Genomic DNA, 21,495 nt, shown 5'->3' with positions numbered 1-21,495 from the left:
CTCTTCTCCAAGCCACCTGCATGCTAACAAATAATCAGAAAAGCCATTTGGGGCTAGTTTGCATGGTTAATAGTTTCTCCTTAGCATACCTAGAGTATATGTTTCCAGTTGCTGACTCAGGGCTTGAGCCAGATGTAAAAAGGCACCTTTCTTAGAATTAGTGTCCAGGAAACAGTGCTATTCTTTAAAAATTTTTTTATTTTATTATTTATTTTTTATAGAGATAGAGTCTCACTCTGTCTCCCAGGCGGCGGAGTACAGTGGCACTATCATAGCTCATGGCAGCTGTGACCTGGGCTCAAACAGTCCTCCCACCTCAGCCTCCGGAGTAGCTGAGACTACACAGGCGCATACCACTACCAGTGCAACTCCTAGTATCTTGGGGATTGTCTAGTGGTATGACATCTCCAATCTGTCCACATAGGAGTTTTATCCATTTGGAGGGTATATGGGTCCACCCACAGATAGATTCTCAGGGATGACCTAATTACTGATGCCATTTAATGGCCTGCAGCAAGTTGCAAAGTGCTCGGCCTGAAGTCTTACACATATAGTCACTAAATAAATCATTTATGTTACTGTGAAATTATGTGCTAAATGAGAAATGAAGAAACCACTGATAGAACCCCAAGCTACTGTAACACCTCTGTGGAATTGTGATTATGTCACCCAATCTCATAAGGATCTTGTCAAGACAAATAGAGGGGCCATTTAAGATACCCTGAGTACAAGGCACTGATCTTACTGAAACAGTCCAAGAAGCACTTGATTCTTTCTGTCTATCCTGAGTGGGTATCCTTCTACCTCAGCTTATCTGCCTTGCAGGGGAAGCAGCATGAACAGTCCGGGTTAGTAGATGGGCACTGTTGAAGAGATTGTTAATTTCCCTGTATTGTGTATTGGTTATGAGCATGGACTTTGGAAACAGGTAGGCCCAGTTTTTAATGTGGCCTCTGCCACTTGCTGTGTGGTCTTGGACAAGTTATTTAACTTTTCAAGCCTCAGTTTCTTCATCTATACAATGGGAATAATAATATTACCTCCCTTTTCAGGTTCTTGTGAATGCTTGTAAGTCCTTAACACAACTACACATTCAAAAATTCTTGGCTCCTATTATTACTAGATGATAGTGGTTCTTATAATAGAGCACAGGGCTCCAGTAATGTTCTCTGAAGTCCATGTTACTCAAGGTTTGCATCCATATGCCCTTCTCCAGGCAACAGCAGGTCCCTAAGTGTTGAATGCCATGTGCCAGGGATGCTGCTTCTCTGCTTCACTGTGGCAGAATGTAAAAACAGTGTGAAGCTTGAGGAATCAAAACCAAGATAGGCTGAGACCTTGAATCAGGTGGTCACCATTAACAGTCCTCCCATTCTGTTGAGTGTTATTCAGCAACCGGAATGGGCAATCCACTGTGGTCAACAGCTTTGTACAGAACCCAGCACTCTTTGCTCCTACCCAGGTGAAGCAGTCAGGTGTGTGATGTTCTTTTGGTGCTAATGACTAAAAATGCTCCATTGTACTATTTACATTATTAGGGCTTTAACATAAAACAGGATTCAGAAGTATTTAACTTTTGCATGAGTCCATTTGGAGGGAAAACTATAAGCTGTTTAATAGAATGATTTGCATTAATTTGTTTTCCAGCATATGAAAGTAAGAACTCCAAGTTGACTGATGATAAAATTAAAGAGCTTGGGGACATGACTGAATTATTTTTTTTTTTTTGAAGCAGGGTCTCACTCTGTTGCCCAGGCTGCAGTTCAGGCTGGAGTGCAGTGGTGCAAACATGGCTGACTACAACCTCGACCTCCCAGGCTCAAGCAATCTTCCCACCTCTACAGGTGACTCTGACTGTAGCTGTGACTACAGGTGCACACCACCACCACACCCAGCTAATTTTGTTTATTTTTCGTAGACACAAGGTCTCGCTGTGTTGCCCAGGCTGGTCTTTAACTCCTGGACTCAAGCTATTCTCCCACCTTGACCTCCAAAAATGCTGGGATTACAGGTGTGAGCCACCACACCTGGCCTGATTTCAGATTTTTAAAATTAGATTAACACTTTGTACTTTGGAAAGTAGCCATGGCAGTGAAGGATTTTTTTAGGGGATAAATTTATAAGCATTTCATTTCCACATACAGAATTATTTCTTTTTTCTCTCTCCTCAAAAGCTGTCATGGTGGGTTAAACTATAAATAATTTCAGAGTCTCATGTAGTGTGTAAAACCTTAATTAGTTTTTCTTTCTTTGGGCAAGTAGTGTAATCAATGAATATCTGCAAGAAGATCCACAGATCAGTTGCATGGAGACAGCTGGGGAACAGACTGCTGGGGTTGGGAAGGCTTGCATAGCTTGACAGGGCTTTGCTTGTGGGAATTGCAGATAGAGATTTTTACATCCGCTGTCTCCATTTGTGCTTAGACTGTTTATGATCAGTTTTCCTTTCCAACCTGGAATCTCGGGTGGCAGATTCCACTTTTGTGGCAAGACTTAGGTGTCATATGTACCCTATAAAATAGAAAATGCTTGTCTTTTTTCATTCTACTCTTTCTTATGAGGTTGTGCATTCAATACAGCATCCTTTCTCTAGAAACCCCTTGTACTTAAATTCTACTTTATGACAGCAGCTTGACTTGCTGCCAGAGAAGCTGGAAATGAAGGAGGTTTAAGATAAATATCAATGGTGATTTTTTTCTTGGTCTCTCTCTCTCTCTTGCTCTCTTTCTCTCTCTCTTTTTTTTAAAACGGAAAGTCATATGCTCATATCCTAACTTGTCCCAGTAGAGAGTCAATTACAACCAGTTGGCCATAAATCCAATCCAAGAAAAATACTGAGGGAAGGAACTGTAGCAGTAGATACTGAGGGTCTCTAGAATCACCATAAATGTTAAGAACGTGTCGGCTGTGAACCCAGGGCCTTTAAGCAATATTTTAGGACTCAGTGTTTCCCAACATGGCCCCAAATGAGTAAAAACTAGCCAGGCATTTTTGTATGGGTAGGCATTTTTTTTTTCCTGGAAATCTTTAAAAGTTAAAACAGTGTTATAGTTAAGACTTCATAAATAATATGATTAAAAGTTCGTTAACAGGCTGTCCATAGTTAAAATTAAACAGAAAAAAAAAAAAAAGATTTAGTTAAGTCCTTTTTTCACCCAAGGTCTTTGACATCATTATACCTCCACTATTGTATACCTAAGCAATTTTCAACATCTGCCACCCCCCTCCCAATATTTAAAGAAGAAATAGTATTAAGGGGAGTGTGGGCATCTTCCCAAAGTTCATGGCAATATAAGAATTATACTTTAGAAATTAAAAAGAGTTTTAGAGGGGCTGCCAGTGGAGGACCTTTTTCACATCATCTACACCTGGATCATTGCACACTCAAGTATTTCTGAAAACCAGAAAAGAGGACTGAACGTACTGTAGGAGAGGAAACAAAAACTGCATTGCAGCCAGGGGTGCTCACTTCCTGGGGGAGAGCAAATGGCAAAGCAAGTATTTTTTGGCCCTTTATCCAAGTGAGAACTGAGATCTGATTTTTTCATCCTGCATATGCATGCAACATGAAATACGGTAATTCTAAAAAGAAAGCAGTAACGTCTGTTTGCCAAGTGGCAGTAATTGCTTTCAAAAAATTAATTTTTGCTTTCTATGAGATTTCTCTTTTTGCTACTATACCTCTTAAAGGTATTCTATCAATGTGCTATAATTCTGGGTTTTCATCCCATCATTATCAAACTGTGTGATGTTTGGCAGCTAACTGACAGACTTCAGGCTTGAGTTGCTAATCCGTAAATCAGGGGTGTTTAATTAAAGGTTTGGATGACCATCCCCAGCTTTCACATTTCAGAATGTACGAACCACACTATCCATTAAATGTAAACTGTGGCCATGAATCAGAATCAGCTAGGGAGTTTTAAAAATTACAGATACCTGGGCCCCATCTCACAGAGATTCCAGCTCAGTTGGTCTGAGTGGAGCTTTAAAAAACTTTAAAGTAGATATACAACAGGGGGTGAGATCCACTGTAATGAACGGTTAACTCCATGCCAGTCACCTCTATGTTCCTAGAGAGAGCAACCATATCTTATCAGTTGAAATATTATGAAATAAATCTTATGAAAATTTCCCATTTTGGCTTCTGTATTCGCAGATGTTCCCTCCCCAAAGCTGGTCTTTTGAAGGCCCCATACTTTCACTCTGCAAGATTACAACCATGCAAGCATTTAATATCTCAACTCGCCAGTCAGATAAATGATGGGAGAGTGTATATTCTGTGACCTGTTGAAGACACAATACCCTGTTTTATCTAGCTCTTGAAATAGTCCTTAAGCTTGATAGGAAGGACTAACCAGGGGCAAGGAAAAATATCAGGCACTTTCACATTTAATCCCTGCAGCAAGATAGGCATTAATATTTCATTTTACAGGTGAGGAAAATAAGTCTCGTGAGGCTTACCTCTCTCTCCCGATATTACACAGGTGATGGGTAGGTGGGAATGGGACAGGTATGTCAAATGGCAGAGACTGTGCTCTCCACAAGGCCTTGTTGCCACAGAGAAGGGAAGAAAGGCCATAGGGCTTTTCAGGTGCTCCTCTGCTCATCTTTACACAAGTCTATCTACTTGGAAGGCTGTCCATAATACCCCCAACCTCCACTCCATAATTTGAAAGCCCTTTAACTTCAAACTTTAGAAACATAATGAAAAGCAATACTTGAGAATGGCCAAGCCCATATGAAAGAACCATGGTAAGGACATGATGAAATGAGCTCTTTGAAACCCAACTACAGGTAGCATAAATTGATACCATTTTTTCTGGAAAGCAGTTTGACAGTGGATCCTTTGACTTAGTAAATCCTAAGGAAATAATCATTGGTGTGGACTAAAACTGATGAACAAAAATATCCTTTCGAATATTATGTATAACAGGAAAAATGGAAACAACCTAACTATTTAATGAAGGTGAAGAGTTCATGGTATTTAAGTACATCCATATGATGTAATATTATGTAGCATCAAAAATAATGCTTATGAAGAGCTTTTAATGAGGTGAGGAAATAGTAACGATATATTATGTGAAAAAAAGATACAGAACTGTACGGTATGATCTCAGCTATGAAAATAAACCATGTAAGCGTTAGAGACACCAAAATGTTAATAGTAGTTATCTCTACATATTAGGATTATAAAGTTTATTTTCTTTATACTTTTTGTACATTTAACTTTTTTCTAAAATGATCGTGTATTATTTTAGTAAGTAGAAGACATATTCAAATGTACTTATGAAAAAAATTATAGTGTTTGCTTAGAAAAAGAAGATTGGATACAAATAAACTAGGGATCGTAGACCAGGGAACTGAATTCTAAATAAATCTAAGCAATCCCACCAAAATGCCATTTACTTTGGTAGAAAACCTTCCTCTCTGATTGGGCTGCCTTTTTCCCGTGTGTCAATTAAGGAACTGGATGAAAGGAATGTTAATGTCCCTTTTATCTTTAAGATTAAAATAACACTTATTATAACCTTGCTATAAATAATTCCTAACTTCTGATAGGAACAAAATCAGAAGTGCTGCCCAATAATTTCTCTATTCTTACTTGTTTTTCTGCCTTGAACCAATAACCAGGCTGTAGCAGAGAGTCTCATGGTGTTTCAAGGACGTTACTAGTTTTGTAATGTAGGGAAAAATCAGTACGGATAAGCATATAGACACATAAAGACAAAATATGGTTGATTAGCTACTCTGAAGGACTCTACTGCTTAGTACAACTTAACTTGGATAAAGCATAAACCCAATATTCAAAGCATTCTTGGGATTGCAAGACCCAGGGGAAGTCATTAAGGGTAAAAAACAAAAATAAAGAAACAAAGAACACCTAAACACCCCACCTTAAAAAAGAATTCCTCCCCTAAACCCCAGAGAACTGAGATCAGAAAAGTCAGCAGTAAATGATGAGATCAGGAGATTCTACTAAGGCTTACTGTAACAGGAGATTGCTAACCTGAGACTCCTGGATTAACTAAGATCCTCTGTAGGGGGAGCTAACATGGTCTCACGTTGGAAGTGTTCTAGGCTCTTGGTGGAAGGAAATGTATTAAATATGAATTTATAAGGATCAGTTAAGCAGTCAAGTGGAATGGAGGTCCAATAGGGTCAGGACTCTGGTTACATACAGGGGAATTGAGCAAATAAGTAAATGGACTTAGGATAATGGAAATCCAGTTTCTCACTTTGGAACATGGAGGTTACTAATATGAAAAGGAAGAAGACAGAATGTGGTGTTGGATTGGAATTGAAAATATTGCTGTGAATTTATGGTTTTTAATATATAGATTATAGAAATAATTACACATGTAAAAATATGTGTCTATAGATATGTGTGTATATATGATGCATATGTTTTATTGCTGTGTCCATTGAGAGTGTGTGAGAGATTTCAGTTGTAAAGAGCCTCCCTAATACCTAGATCTTGATTTCTAAATACCATTCTCACTAAAAGGAGCTAGGCCTCCTCGGAGAAATGGATGATTTCAGAGTTGGGGCAAAGATAATACAAACTTGTAGAGTCTTATATTAAATAGTAAGTACATAGTCAAAGAATGGTGGAGACATGTGAAAAAGATATAAAATAATTTGAAGGAACTCTCACTGACCAAATCTGGGACAATTTGAGCATTAAAATAAATAATGATATTAATTATATCACATTGAATATAATGGGAGTTGATGAGTTCTCTCTGATACAAATAAATGAATAAATATGTGGAGATAAGAAAAGGATCTTTTTACATAAGAATGCTGACTTTTAAATGTAGAAAGAGTGATACAATCGGAAAATTATGACAACCATTATAGCAGGAATTAATTAAATCAAGAAACATTAATGTATGCAAACATTTGACATCATGGTCCTCCTGATATGTTGCCCTGAGGTCATAACATAGTAGTTTTAGTGTCTGAATCTAATCATAAAGAAAGACTATAGAAACCCAAATTGAGATATATTCTGCAAAATCACTGCCTGTAATCTTAAAATATAAGATAAAGAAAGGATTGATGAATTATTTGAGATTAAAGGAGACTGAAGAGACAGAAGAACTAAGTGCATTGTGTGATCTCAGGTTGGATTCTTTGCTATAGAGTATATTATAAACTGGGACACTTGGTGAAACTCTTGGGGTCTCTGGGTGAAGGGTATATGTAATTCTTTGTATTCTTTCAGTTCTTCTCTAAATTTGGATTTATTTGGAAATAAAACATTTTAAAAAGTCATCACATAATTTTAAAAAATCGCCAGATAAAAAATGAGTCAGTAGGAAAAAAAAAAAACAAAAGGCTTAAACCTACAAAAGTTTTAGATATTTGAATTATAATATTTAAAAATATAAAGTATTATAAAATATTTAAAGAAGCAAATGATGACATTTTAAAAGGGCACAAAGAACAAGAGACTTTCAAAAGTAGACAGGTTTGAAAAATAAATTTATCTTGTAAAAATAAAAAAGTTGAAGTTAAAAACTATGTAAACATTGAGTTTATATCTTCTCAATGTAAACAGAAGAGCAAATGAAATGTAATGATTTCCCCCTTTTGGGGGCATGCTATTTCATGCTTCCCCTTAGTCTTTGTTTTTCAAACAATATCATGAGCAGCTTCGTATAATGTCCATGTCATTGCAACTCTTTGTTTATAACATTGTCACATAAATAGCCTTATTGGGGCAAATAACAGGAGAGGTAATAGATAATCCAGAATCCAATTGCCACTATTCTAGGATTTTGTTGTCATTGTTACTGTTATGTTGTTATTTTATTTTACTTTAGATGCAGGGAGATACTTATGCAGGTTTATTACATGGATATATTGCATAATGGTGAGCTTTGGGCTTTTAGTGAACCTATTACCCAAATAGTGAATATTATACCCAATAGGTAATTTTTCAACCTCATTCCCTGCACCCTTTTGGAGTTCCCGTGTCTATTACTTCCGTCTTTATATCCATGTGTACCACTTGTTTAGTTCTCACTTATAAGTGAGAATGTGTAGTAATTGATTTTCCATTTCAGTGTTATTTCACATAGGATAATGGCTTCCAGCTCCATCCGTGTTGCTGCAAAGGATATGATTCCATTCTTATTTAGGGCTGCCTAGTATTCCGTTATGTATATATACCACACATTTTCTTTATCAACTTAACCATTGATGGACACAGGTTGATTCCATGACTTTGGTGTTGTGAATAGTGGTGCAATAAACATTCGACTGCAGGTGATTTTTGGTGAAATTATTTCTTTTCCTTTGGGTAGATACCAAGTCATGGGATTGCTAGATCAAAAGGTAGTTCTGTTTTAGTACTTTGAGAAATCTCCATACAGTTTTCTACAGAGGTTGAACTAATTTACATTCTCACCAGCGTTGTGTGAGCATTCTCTTTTTTGCACGTATTTTTTGTTTCTTTCTTTACTTTTTCATAATAGTGTACTGTAAATATTGGGCTAAGAAAGGTAGAGGTAATGTACGCTTCTGAGGGGAAGTTTTTGGCTGTTTTGTTTACTGCTATGTATTAGCACCTACACTAATGTCTGGCATATAGTAGCTACCCAAATATATTTGTGAAATAAATGAATCAGAAGCATAACAGCAAGACTATGGTTCCTTCCTCCCATATCTAATTTTAGAATAAAAGTAAGTGAAAGAAAGAAGCAATGCTATGAGAGTGAACCCAGGAATATGGACTGCTCATTGAAAGTGAACTTCATAAGTGTATGCTATCTAGAACATCTTTGTATCATGTTTCAGAGTTTTGTATTCAAGACTCTTTAATGTCAAGTGAAGAGAAAAATAACTTTTCTTTTTAAAAACTTTATAGGATTAATGTCTAGAGATATTTAATAGCAAATGAAAAGTCAACTGTTAATTTTGTAGCATTATTCAATCATATTTTATGATTATTAGCCATTCCTTTGGTTTATTTTGAAAAAACTCAAAGGTAATTATTTTTAATCTTTAATTTAGGCTCAGGAAAGTAAAGTAGGACAAACAAGTATGTTCCTCTTCAAATACACTTGAAGAGGAATATTATTTAGTAAGATATATCTGCATTAGTCTTTTGTTTTGTTTTGTTTTGTTGTTGTTGTTTTTTGTTGAGATGGAGTCTTGCTCTATGGCCCAGGCTGGAGTGCATTGGTGCCATTTTGGCTCACTGCAATCTCTGGCTCCCAGGCTCAAGCAATCCTCACACCTCACCCCCGGAGTAGCTGGGACTACAGGAGTGTGCCACCACGCCCAGCTAATTTTTGTATTTTTGATAGAGACAGGGTTTCGCCATGTTTGTCAGGCTGGTCTTGAACTCCTGAGCTAAAGCAATCCATCTGCCTTGGCCTCCCAAAGTGGTGGGATTACTGCACCCAGTACAGCCAATTAAAAAAAAATTAGTCCACTTAATAAATACCAAAACCTTTCATGTTAAAAATTCTACTTCTTAGATGGCCCTGTGCTTATTTTAAAAATTTTGTTCTTTGTTCCATGTGTGCAAGCCCCAACAGGATGAAAAGGAAATTACTATGTGGTGATATGTGAATAATATTTTACTATTTTTGTACACTGCAGGTTTACTCATTAAGGAATGTTCACATTAAGAGTGTTACTCATAATACACAATGAATAATTTGGATTCTCAATGAGCCGCACTTTTTGTGATGGAATATTTTGAAATAACTTCCTCATAGCATAAAACTTATTTGAAAATGAGTTTAAAATCTGTTCTATAGTTTGATGATATTCTGAAATCTGTTCTATAATTTGGTGCTGAACTTTTACCTGTAAATAATGAGATCACATCATGTTGACAGTAATAGAGATTCTCCATGTTATGCAAGAACTTCCCAGATATTTGACTATATGGGATCACTATAGTCATACCTTAAAGGACACAAAATCATAGGCATTGCTAATAGAAAACTTAAGTGTGTTGTGTGCATGACACCAAAACAATCATTCACTTCAGTATAATTGTGAGTATTAAAATCAGTAAATACATCAAATCGCCTGTTAGGTATTGAATGGATCAAATAATTCTTTATTTATTAGAATCTTTATCTATACAAAAATTTATTTATTTTTATTTTTTATTTTATTTTATTTTTATTATTATACTTTAAGTTCTAGGGTACATGTGCACAATGTGCAGGTTTGTTACATATATATACATTGCCGTGTTGGTTTGCTGCACCCATTAACTCATCATTTACATTAGGTATACCTCCTAATGCTATCCCTCCCTCCTCCCCCACCCCATGACAGGCCCTGGTGTGTGATGTTCCCCACCCTGTGTCCAAGTGTTCTCATTGTTCAATTCCCACCTGTGAGTGAGAACATGCGGTGTTTGGTTTTCTGTCCTTGCGATAGTTTGCTCAGAATGATGGTTTCCAGCTTCATCCACGTCCCTACAAAGGACATGAGCTCATCCTTTTTTATGGCTGCATAGTATTCCATGGTGTATATGTGCCACATTTTCTTAATCCAGTCTGTCACTGACGGACATTTGGGTTGGTTCCACATCTTTGCTATTGTGAATAGTGCCACAATAAACATATGTGTGCATGTGTCTTTATAACAGCATGATTTATAAACCTTTGGGTATATACCCAGTCATGGGACAGCTGGGTCAAATGGTATTTCTAGTTCTAGATCCTTGAGGAATCACCACACTGTCTTCCACAATGGTTGAACTAGTTTACAGTCCCACCAGCAGTGTAAAAGTGTTCCTATTTCTCCACATCCTCTCCAGCACCTGTTGTTTCCTGATTTTTTAGTGATCACCATTCTAACTGGTGTGAGATGGTATCTCATTGTGTTTTTGATTTGCATTTCTCTGATGGCCAGTGATAATGAGCATTTTTCATGTGTCTGTTGGCTGCCTAAATGTCTTCTTTTGAGAAGTGTCTGTTCACCCACTTTTTGATGAGGTTGTTTGATTTTTTTCTTGTAAATTTGTTTAAGTTCTTTGTAGATTCTGGATATTAGCCCTTTGTCAGATGGGTAGATTGTAAAAATTTTCTCCCATTCTGTAGGTTGCCTGTTCACTGTGAAGGTAGTTTCTTTTGCTGTGCAGCAGCTCTTTAGTTTAATTGGATCCCATTTGTCAATTTTGGCTTTTGTTGTCATTGCTTTTGGTGTTTTAGTCATGAAGTCCTTGCACATGCCTATGTCCAGAATGGCGTTGCCTAGGTTTTCTTAAATCAGAGCTCCACTTCTCCTCCAAAGGAACACAGCTCCTCACCAGCAATGGAACAAAGCTGGACGGAGAATGACTTTGATGAGTTGAGAGAAGAAGGCCTCAGATGATCGATAATAACAAACTTCTCTGAGCTAAAGGAGGATGTTTGAACCCATCGCAAAGAAGCTAAAAACCTTGAAAAAAGATTAGACGAATGGCTAACTAGAATAAACAGCATAGAGAAGACCTTAAATGACCTGATGGAGCTGAAAACCATGGCATGAGAAATTTGTGACACATGCACAAGCTTCAGTAGCCAATTTGATCAAGTGGAAGAAAGGGTATCAGTGATTGAAGATCAAATGAATGAAATGAATCAAGAAGAGAAGTTTAGAGAAAAAAGAGTAAAAAGAAATAAACAAAGCCTCCAAGAAATATGGGACTAGGTGAAAAGACCAAATCTATGTCTGATTGGTATACCTGAAGTGACGGGGAGAATGGAACCAAGTTGGAAAACACTCTTCAAAATATTATCTAGGAGAACTTCCCCAACCTAGCAAGGCAGGCCAACATTCAAATTCAGGAAATACATAGAACGCCACAAAGATACTCCTCGAGAAGAGCAACTGCATGACACATAATTGTCAGATTCACCAAAGTTGAAATGAAGAAAAAAGTGTTAAGGGCAGCCAGAGAGAAAGGTCGGGTTACATACAAAGAGATGCCCATCAACAATTTTTAAATTGTCATTGTGTACACCAAGCCTGTACTTTAGTAAGTAAACAGAGGATAAATAACAATGTCGTTCTTCGATGATGCACTCATCCTACAAGCCATAAAAAAAAATGTCAGTGACCTTAAGTCTTCCCTATAGGTGACTACTACTATCATTGAAGCCGTGGACTAGGTCTGAGAATATATTCAGAGGATACACTGTCCCTGCCCTTCAGGATTTTATGTGGGCAGTGGGTTAAGAAATATGTTTTATTTAACTTGAGTCTCTGTGGTCTTACAAATTGCTGGATTATATAGTTCTGCAGATCCTTTGCCCTGCAGAGGGTACTTCTCCTTCTTTAGAAAGTCAGAAACAAAGATGAAAGCACCATGCTTAATTTACACACAGATTTTTTAAAGTTGGGTTTTCAGGGTCTGGGTTTTTCTTCATGATCTGCCATTTATGTAAGCAATTAAAAAGTTGTTTATATTTAGACAATGTAAGCAAAGTTTAAAAAATACTACCTTTGGCAGGGCATGGTGGCTTGCACCTGTAATCCCAGTGCTTTGAGAGGCCAAGACATGTGGATCACTGAAGTTCCGTAGTTCGAGACCAGCCTGGCCAATATGGTGAAACCCCGTCTCTACTAAAAATACAAAAATTAGCCGGGTGTGGCAGCGCACACCTGTAGTCTCAGTTACGTGGGAGGCTGACACAGGAGAGTTGCTTGAACCCAGGAGGCGGAGGCTGCAGTGAGCTGCTGTCACGCCACTGCACTCCAGCCTGGGCAACAGAGCGAGACTTCATCTCAAAAAAAAAAAAAAAAAATTACTACCTAAGTTGGTTATTTTGATTATCTCACAGTCTTCTGTATTAATTTTTTCACTGATTTTTGACTGACTTGTTTTTCAATATAGGAATATAAGCTATCAGGGCAAAGACCCCATTTTCTACTTTGGGTATCTCAAAGGACCAGGAAAATTCTTAGGTTTGACAAGGAACAGCATCGTGCTGTCTAACCTGTGAAAGCATACTTTTGTCTTACAGTACACTGGTTTTTTTTGAGACAGGGTCTCGCTCTGTCTTCCAGGCTGGAGTGCAGTGGTGCCATATCGGCTCACTGCGGCCTCAACCTTCCAGGCCCAGGTGATCCTCCTACCTCAGCCTCCTGAGTAGCTGGGATTACAGGCACATGGCAGCATGTCTGGCTAATTTTTGTATTTTTAATAGAGACAGGGTCTTGCTATGTTGCCAGCTCAGTACACTTTTTTTGAAAACTTAGAACAGTGGCTTGATATTAGTGCTCCTAGCCATATGCCTGATTTGGAGTCAATGAATGGCTTAGGTGCTGAGATCATCTGACTCTTCAAAGGGCATTAACTTCGAGAGTAACCAACTCTAAATGGCATACAATATGCAAAACAAAATCCTCCAAGTTAAGTCATTGTAGTATTTTAGAACATACTAAAACTATGTGAGTATTAAATTATTGTAAAGTTTTACATTATATTAGATTTTATACTCTATTTTGAGGCAGGAGTATCATCATAAAATAGAATTAAGTACAGGCATACCTTGTTTTATTGCACTTTGCTTTGCCATGCTTTGTAGATACTGAGTTTTTAACAAATTGAAGATTTGTGGTAGCCCTGTGTCCAGCATGTCTATCAGTGCCATTTTCCTAGCAACATGTACCTACTTTGTTGGCATTTATTAGCAATAAAATATTTTTAATTGAGATATGCATATCATTTTTTAGACATGATACTACCACACATTTAATAGACTATAGTATAGTGTAAACATAACTTTTATGTGCACCGGGAAACCAACAAATTCATGTGACTCACCTGATTGTAGTAATCGCTTTATTGTAGTAGTCTAGAACCAAACCCATCATATCTCCAAAATATGCCTGTATGTAGATAAGAATTATCCATCAAAATTGCTGTCTTAGAATTATTGTAGAAGTTCTGCCACTTCTCAGAATATCGTTATACCTTAGAGCCAGTTTGAGTCACAGAAGAAAATCACTAATCACTTATATATTAATAGCGCTTTATAATCACATCTTGATTTTATCCAAGTGGTATCCAGCCTGATCGTGTTATTGTCAGTGGTTGCCTCCAAATGACAGTTCAGTATTTAAAAAGTTCGAATTAATTTTTTGAACAAAAGTTTTGTAATCACTGAGTAGTGTGTGAAAAAAAAGAGAGAAAGAAAAATCTCTGAGCATATATCCCAAAGAGGAATTCATAAAGTTCCACCTGCAAAGAGAGTGCTGATGATATGTGTTTGTCCTAGTAAGAACACAACTTTGAAGGATATAAAATCTTTTTCAGCTTTGAAAATTAAGTAATGCATTAGTTCTTTCTATAACTTTTTGACAGTAATGTGTGATATAAATAATAGTATCATATACTGTTATATAATTGCTAGGATCAAAGAAAACACACTTTATTACAAGACCCCACTTGCATTAGAACATGTAGAAAATTATGATGTGGTGACATCTTCCTCCTGAGGCTGTCCTGCTGTAACAGAGAAGTATAACCAACCACTCTGCTTCCCCAAGAGTTTGGTAGGAGGCCATGGCAGTGATTCCAGAGCTAGGCCTCCACCAGCACTGGTGTTTCGTTTGTAGAGAGATTCTGTATTATTTCTAGTGGTTTTATGTTATAGCAGACATTTTCAATCAGACCTCTCCTGAAATTCCTTTTTAATTTATTCAAACACAAGCATTTACTATGTACAGGCGGGTCTGCTAAGCAAAGAATATAAGACAGAGTCCTCCTCTCTGGTCAATGCAATAAGCTTCCTTCACAGCAGGAAGGGGAAGGAAGTGTTCATAGAAAAATGAGTCAAATCTCTCTCCTTCCCCTGATAATTACAAAACCAAAACTATTGAGGTTAGATTAGGCAATAGATCCCCAGATCAGAAAAATAAATTAAAGAGGATGGAACAAATAATTGAATCAAGTTAGAAAAAAATTAGTGCCTTGAAAGCAAACTCCTCAGTAGAAAAATGTAACATGTTTAAGAGGAAATACAGGGTGTGTGAATGTTTTATTCTGCATGTCCACAGAGGGAAAACTTACGGTTTTGAAAAATTCTGCACTTCCTCAATAACATTTGCTCCTGAGTGCACCTGTGTTTGGGCTGAGAAAATTACTTGAGTGGATGAACTGATGATTAGCTGCTGGGAAATGGGGTCCAAGGACTTGTGTCCAGCCAAGTGGCAAGACAAGATGACTAGCACTTTTCAAGCAAGGCTCTCAAAGCAAGAAGATAAACTTGGATAGGGTGGCAGGTGTGGCCACAAAGCAAGAGGAGCATGCTCGAGGTGCAAATCCTAAATGACACTTGGTTCCTTCTGAGGTCAAGCTTCTGCTGTCCCAGCCAGTGGTTGGCAAGTGACTCAGCAGTTTCCATGAGCTCTGGCTTGCATCAACCTTGCCGCGGGGGTGAGGTGCTCTTGGAGCTCCTGGTAGTAAGAGAGGTGAGACACAAATCCTCTCACCATGTCCTGAACTCACATTGCACAGGCACTTTGCATTCGTTTTGTTTTGTTTTTTCATCTACAGGCCATGGCTTGTTCTTAAGGAACTGCTAATCATTTAATTTCAGTGATGCCTAAAATGTAGGCTACACAAAATCAAATTATATCATAGGCAACAACAGAGAGAAGTCTGAGAAGTAAATGTGAAGCTCTGAGCCTTTGAAGATATTTGAAAGAAGTTAGGGTTTGTCCACTGAAATTACTCAGGTCCACAGACAACGTTCTGACTGCCCCTTGCCTAGTACTGATCTTGCCTTATTTGTTCTCATATAACATGTGTACATGAGGGGCCCCCACTACTCGTTGGGGACCTGCCTATCATTATTTCATGGGTAGGCTACAGGTTCCTTCTCTCCTATGCTGCATGATTGGTGGTCTGCTGTACACTGTGCAGATGTTTCTTCTGTGCGATTTCATGATTATTTTTCAAGTGGCCTCTTAGTCAAGGGATGGCAGGTCAGCACATGGAAACATCTGCTCTTACCATTTTTCCAAGCAAACAGCAGATGGCATTGCTGCTGTCCTTTTGATCTGAAGCAAAAATTCCCATGTCTGAGGTGTTGGTTTACACTGACACTGCCTGGCAAGGGACTGCCTGAGAGTTGGCCTGCCGCAACGGTAGCACTGCTTACAGATGTTTTCTCTGCAATGCTCATTTTTTAGTTTGTTTCTTCCTGTGACTCTACTTCTGCAGGGTGTCTTAAACTTTGATTCCTCCTCCTGTGACTGTCGCTCCATCACCTCACTGATGTCAACTGTGGTCCTCAGGTTTCTCCCATTTGTTACTTGTTGGGATCACCATTAAAGTTGCCAAGGAGGAGACAGTAACCTGCCTCACCTCAGGAAGTAGATGCTGGCTATGTGTGTGTGATGGACTATACAAGATTATCTCAGAAATAGCTGAACCACCGACCTTTTTCTAGGTGTTTCCTCAGCCAAACAAGACCATCTTAAAATTACATTTTAACAGTTGGATTTGTAAAACTTTAATGTATGTATTCTGTAAGATTTGTACTCATTGAAACAACTGTTATCTTTACAAACAGTGCAAATATGCAAATGAAATTTCCATTTCAGTGTTATTTTCTAGACGAAGTGGTAGCCTGTTGGAAGAAAAAAAATCTTTCTTACATTTTTTCTTGGTTTATGTTGAATTCCAATGACTGTTTTAATAATTATTATTTTATTTTTCCATAAGTTATCGGGGTACAGGAGGTATTTGGTTACATGAGTAAGTTCTTTAGTGGTGATTTGTGAGATCCTGGTGAAACCAGCTCAAATGCTCATCAATGACTGTTTCATTATATGTAACCTTTGGTCATCCTCTGTGCTTCCACACCCTCTAGCATCTTCCTTCTGTAGGTGTTTCTTCTTTGACATCATCAGTTAAGTTCTTTATATATGTCTTTACTTCTTCTGCTTAGTCTTATATATCCTGTCAATCAAGAGTTCCAGGAAGCTTCATTCTTTATCTGTGAAATGAGAATAATAGTTTCCTCATGTGATTGTTGTGAGGATTAAATGAGATAATGTGTGCCTAGTGAGTACTTTAAAAATGGCAATCGTCATCATCTTGTTCATCACCATCATCATTATCATCACATCATTCATAGGTCAAGGAGTCAGAAGACCCAGCTTGAGCATTTCCTAGCTGAAATGTCAGGCACTGTTACCATCTCTTCTTTGTCATCCGAGGTCCAAGTATATTGCCTTTTATTGTACCACTTGGTTTCTTGTTTTATATATTCAAGCGTTGCATGAATTTTTTATATTCCTAGAAAATTAAACTCAGATAGTGTTCTTGAACTTTTTGTTTTCTTGTGTTTTACTTGATATATATATTATAGCTTTTTGGCTCAAAAATTTCTAGGTTCATACTTGTAACTTTAACATAATATAGTAATTATCAAAGATGCCCAAGGTGCAGAATCTCTATTTCATTTGAATTTCATGCAACTACTGATGTCTGTTTATATTCTTGCCAAATTGGGTTTCAAAATGGCCCAATTTTCTAGGGCAAGTAAGTTTCATAGCAGAGTATTTGGCACCTCAGAAAATATGAGTTTTCAGAATATTTGGTAGCTACCTAAAGTGATTAGGAAAAAAAGATATAATACATGTGCCTACTGTTTCTTATGGCAAGTTCTTGAATGTAGAGGAGTTGCCAAAAGGAATGTATTTGTACACACCACCCTTTCAGAATTACATCAGCAAATAGAAACGAAGGAGTAGAGAGGATATTTAAGAGAAAGCGTGAGTCATATTTCTAACAAGAAAAGGCAGTCACTGACTTTGTGTGGAAACAATGCTGGAGCACGTCTGTTAACATCTAAGTCATTCTAGAAGTTGGGATTACTGAGAGTCAGTAAACTTTAAATACTGGTGATTAGTTTATGTAACACTGGAAAAACAAATCTCCTTCCATCTTTCAAACAAATATTTCTGGTGAGCCCATCCCAGTGTCCTTTTATTTCACTTCTACTCAATTCTTTTGGAGTTTGTCAAATCCTTTTATTAAAATGTTGCTCTTTTTTTCCCTCTAATATGTAGCCTTAGTCACTAAAATAAACAGAGCTGTCCTAAACAGAGTCTTAGCCATTCTTAGCTGACTTCCTTCTTAATATAGCAACACATTTGACTTTGTCCTTGCACATTTTTTTATTTGAAAATTGAATTTGCCCCACTTACTTCTCGTTCTGTCTCAATTAGGCTCCCAATCTTCATCCTTTAAATGAATTATCTTGCTGTTTTATTCCCCCCTTTTTCTGTGAGCTTTCAGTTCATTTCTGCATTCCCTTTTAGTCCTTAGATCTTTAAAACTCATTTTATAACCTAATTGGATTGAGTTAACCACATATGAGAATTTGTTGTACTTTAATTGTCCTAGTGAAAAACGTTTTCTCTTATATAATGTTTTCTAAATCTGTAAGGTGTTTGCTTTTCAACTCTAGGAGATTGGCTCCAAAATAGGCCCCAGCCTCTCTCCTGAGCTCAAATCTGTCTTCTTCATTCCCTGCTGAACACCTTTCCACCGGTGTCCCTCTAATGCAATAAATTCATCACGTCTCTCTTTCTGGTAATGGAACCAGCCAGTCATCCTAGCTGCAACTTTTCTGTTTTCTTTACCTTAGGGCTTCTCCTTGCTCCATATGTAACTGGCCACCACACCCCACAGAGGCAGCCTCCGCTACGTTTCTCACGTGCCTTTGCTCAGTTCTGTGTTCACGTCACTACAGTTGTTTGCCCCTTTTCTCCTCCTCTGTTCCTGTATCACTTGTCTCCCCACCATTGCTATCCCCCTACTACATTTGCCACCTCCAGCTTCCCTGCTTCCTGCCATTCCAATCTGTCTTACATACACTGCCAGGTTTTTCTAAAATGTGGCTCTAACAGTTGTTTATTTCTGCCCTAAATCCTTTAGTGCCTCTCTACTGTCTACTGAATAAATTTGACTCTTTCCTTCATGATGAAGATCTTGCAAGCCTGGAAAACATAGCAAGACCCTATTTCTACTAAAATAAAATAAATAAAAATAAAATAAAATAAAATAATATAAAAATTAGCCAGGCATAGTGGTGTGTTCCTGTAGTCCCAACTACTTGGGAGGCTAAGATGGGAGGATCACTTGAGCCCAGGAGTTTGAGGCTACAGTGAGCCATGATTGTGCCAGTATACTCCAACCTGGGTAACAGAGAGAGACCTTGTCTTTGCCTCAAAAAATAAACAAACAAAAAACCCAAACAAACAAAAAAATTCCACATTCTAGCTCTAATTTATTCTTCTATTCTTCCCTCCACGCCACTCTCTATACCCCATATACTGCAGGCTTTTGGATTTCTCTGATCTTGCTTTACCTTTATGGTCTCTATTGCACTTTCTCATGTTCCTTTGCTTTGAATTCTCTAAACCTCCCTTGCCAATTACCACCTGCCAGGGTAGTGGTCATGGCCTGCTCAGATACCATTTCTCCATAAGGCCATCATTGATTCTGCTGCCTTTCCCCCTAAGCCTGCTGGCCAGTGTTCACTTTGCTTGATTTTCTTTTCTGGCCTATTAACCTTTGCCTCTCCCTAAAGTTTGTTACATTTACTTCCCTTTTTGTGTCTAGAATTTAAGATCTATGGAAGTGATGATCACGGCCTTAATTATTATTATATTTTCCTTAGTATCCAGCGTATTTATACATCCTTGATGCTTGGTAAATATGCATGTATTGAAATATAGTCATGCATCACTTAATGATGGGAATACATTCTGAGAAGTGCTTCGTTAGGTGCTTTTGTCCTTATGCGCACATCATAGAGTGTACTTACACACACCTAGATGGGATAGTTTACTACACACCTAGACTATAATGCTATAACCTAATGCTCCTAGGCTACGAACCTGTACAGCATGTTACTGCATTGAATGCTGTAGGCAACTATAACACAATGGTACATATGCGTGTATCCAAAACATATCTAAACCTAGAAAAGGTACAATAAAAATATGTTATAATCTTATGGGGTCACTATCATACATATAATCTGCCATTGACCAAAACGTCCTTATGTAGCACATAACTATATATATGTGTGTGTATATATACACACAATTAAAAAGTAATCTCCAATATTATTTGTGTCCTCTTCTTAACACAATATTTACAGCCAGTATTTCTTTACTTTTACTATAATAGTTCAAGACTCAGGACTTGCCTTTCCCAACTAGTACTTGTACTTTGAGGAAGAAAGTAGGAAATAATCTCTCAGAAGCCTATTACTGCTTCTACATTAATGGGCAAATGAAGCGGTGTCATTGTCTGGGGTAAATACCCGGGGTTCGTGTCTGGCACCAAGAAGATTAAGGACATGGACACATGTGGGTGGGTTAAGGAGTGGAAAGTTTAATAGGCAGAAGAAAGGAGAGAGGAGAGCAGCTCGCTCTCTCTCTCCTTTTTGAGAGAGAAGTGCCCGAAAGGGAGCAGCGGACCATAGCAGATTTTATAGGGAGGCTTGAGGAGGTGGTGTCTGATTTATGCAGGGCCCACAGATTGGTTTGACCAGGTGTGATATTTACACAGGACACAGGGAAGGCTGGTTACCCCACCCTTATCTTATTATGCAAATGGGCTTTCTACTTAGCCAGCGCCATCTTGTCTGCTCCTTACTGTACACATGGCTGGCAAAGAGAAGAGAAGATGGAGCTGCCAGTTTGAACATGCCTGTTTCCAGGTAGCTTTTTCCTATTGGCACAACTGCTGGCATTCACCTGTGCAAGCTTCTAGCTTGTTTGTCTATGTCTGCAGCTCGATTCTACAGGCTGCTCTTTGTCAGAAAAGAAAATTATGTGCGGGCTGCTTTTCATTAAAAAGAAAACCTTGCCAAGGACTTCCTTATCACTCAGTATCTGCCTAAATAATTTCGTTTTAACTCCTGTATCACAAATACTGAAGGAACTCGGAAAGTTCATTTCAGTTTGCCTCACCTAATGACCTCGCATATTTACCTGAACTGTAAACATTTTGAAGAGCTTTATTTGCTTATTTATCTCCTCTGCTAAGAAGTCTTTGAGTCCCTATGGGCAGGGATTGATTCAGTATATTCAAGGTGTGAATATTTTGTACAAATGAATATATAAATATAGACTCTATAAATGTAAAGAGGCTAGAAATTTCAACAAAATTTCTAAGAGCTCTTCAAAGAATGAAATATTAGCAATATTCCTAACCTGTAGTAATTTCTTACATTTACTTGTAGTTCAGGAGAAGGACACCTACATGAAAATATTAGATTGAGCCATATAAAACTGAAGATGTTTGAGTATTTTAACACAAACAGCAATTTCACATGGCTCGAGCTATGCAGGCATGGAATGGGAACAGTCTTGAATCTTAGAACTTAATGCTAGTGCTCGGGATCAGTGTTCAGCTGGATTTTTCTTCACCCTAACCTGACTTGTTATTTTACTTTTGACCCAGCCCGTGAAGATAGAGAGGTAATTAGTAATGCCATT

The 21,495-nt window shown here is 37.8% G+C and overlaps 1 protein-coding gene and 1 long non-coding RNA gene across 4 annotated transcripts in view; one reads left to right on the top strand and one right to left on the bottom strand.

Annotated features, from left to right (window-relative positions):
- Positions 1–21,495, top strand: part of SLC25A21 (solute carrier family 25 member 21) — a 507,140-nt gene that overhangs the window by 183,705 nt on the left and 301,940 nt on the right.
- Positions 9,850–15,277, bottom strand: LOC144329666 (uncharacterized). Its single transcript, XR_013395280.1, has 3 exons — positions 15,038–15,277; positions 13,790–13,854; positions 9,850–11,303 (listed from the first exon to the last, which is right to left on the bottom strand). It is a non-coding gene; the product is annotated as an uncharacterized LOC144329666 (long non-coding RNA).

Source organism: Macaca mulatta, chromosome 7, assembly GCF_049350105.2.
Source record: "Macaca mulatta isolate MMU2019108-1 chromosome 7, T2T-MMU8v2.0, whole genome shotgun sequence".
Lineage (NCBI taxonomy): Eukaryota > Metazoa > Chordata > Mammalia > Primates > Cercopithecidae > Macaca > Macaca mulatta.
This window is presented reverse-complemented; position numbering and strand designations above follow the sequence as displayed.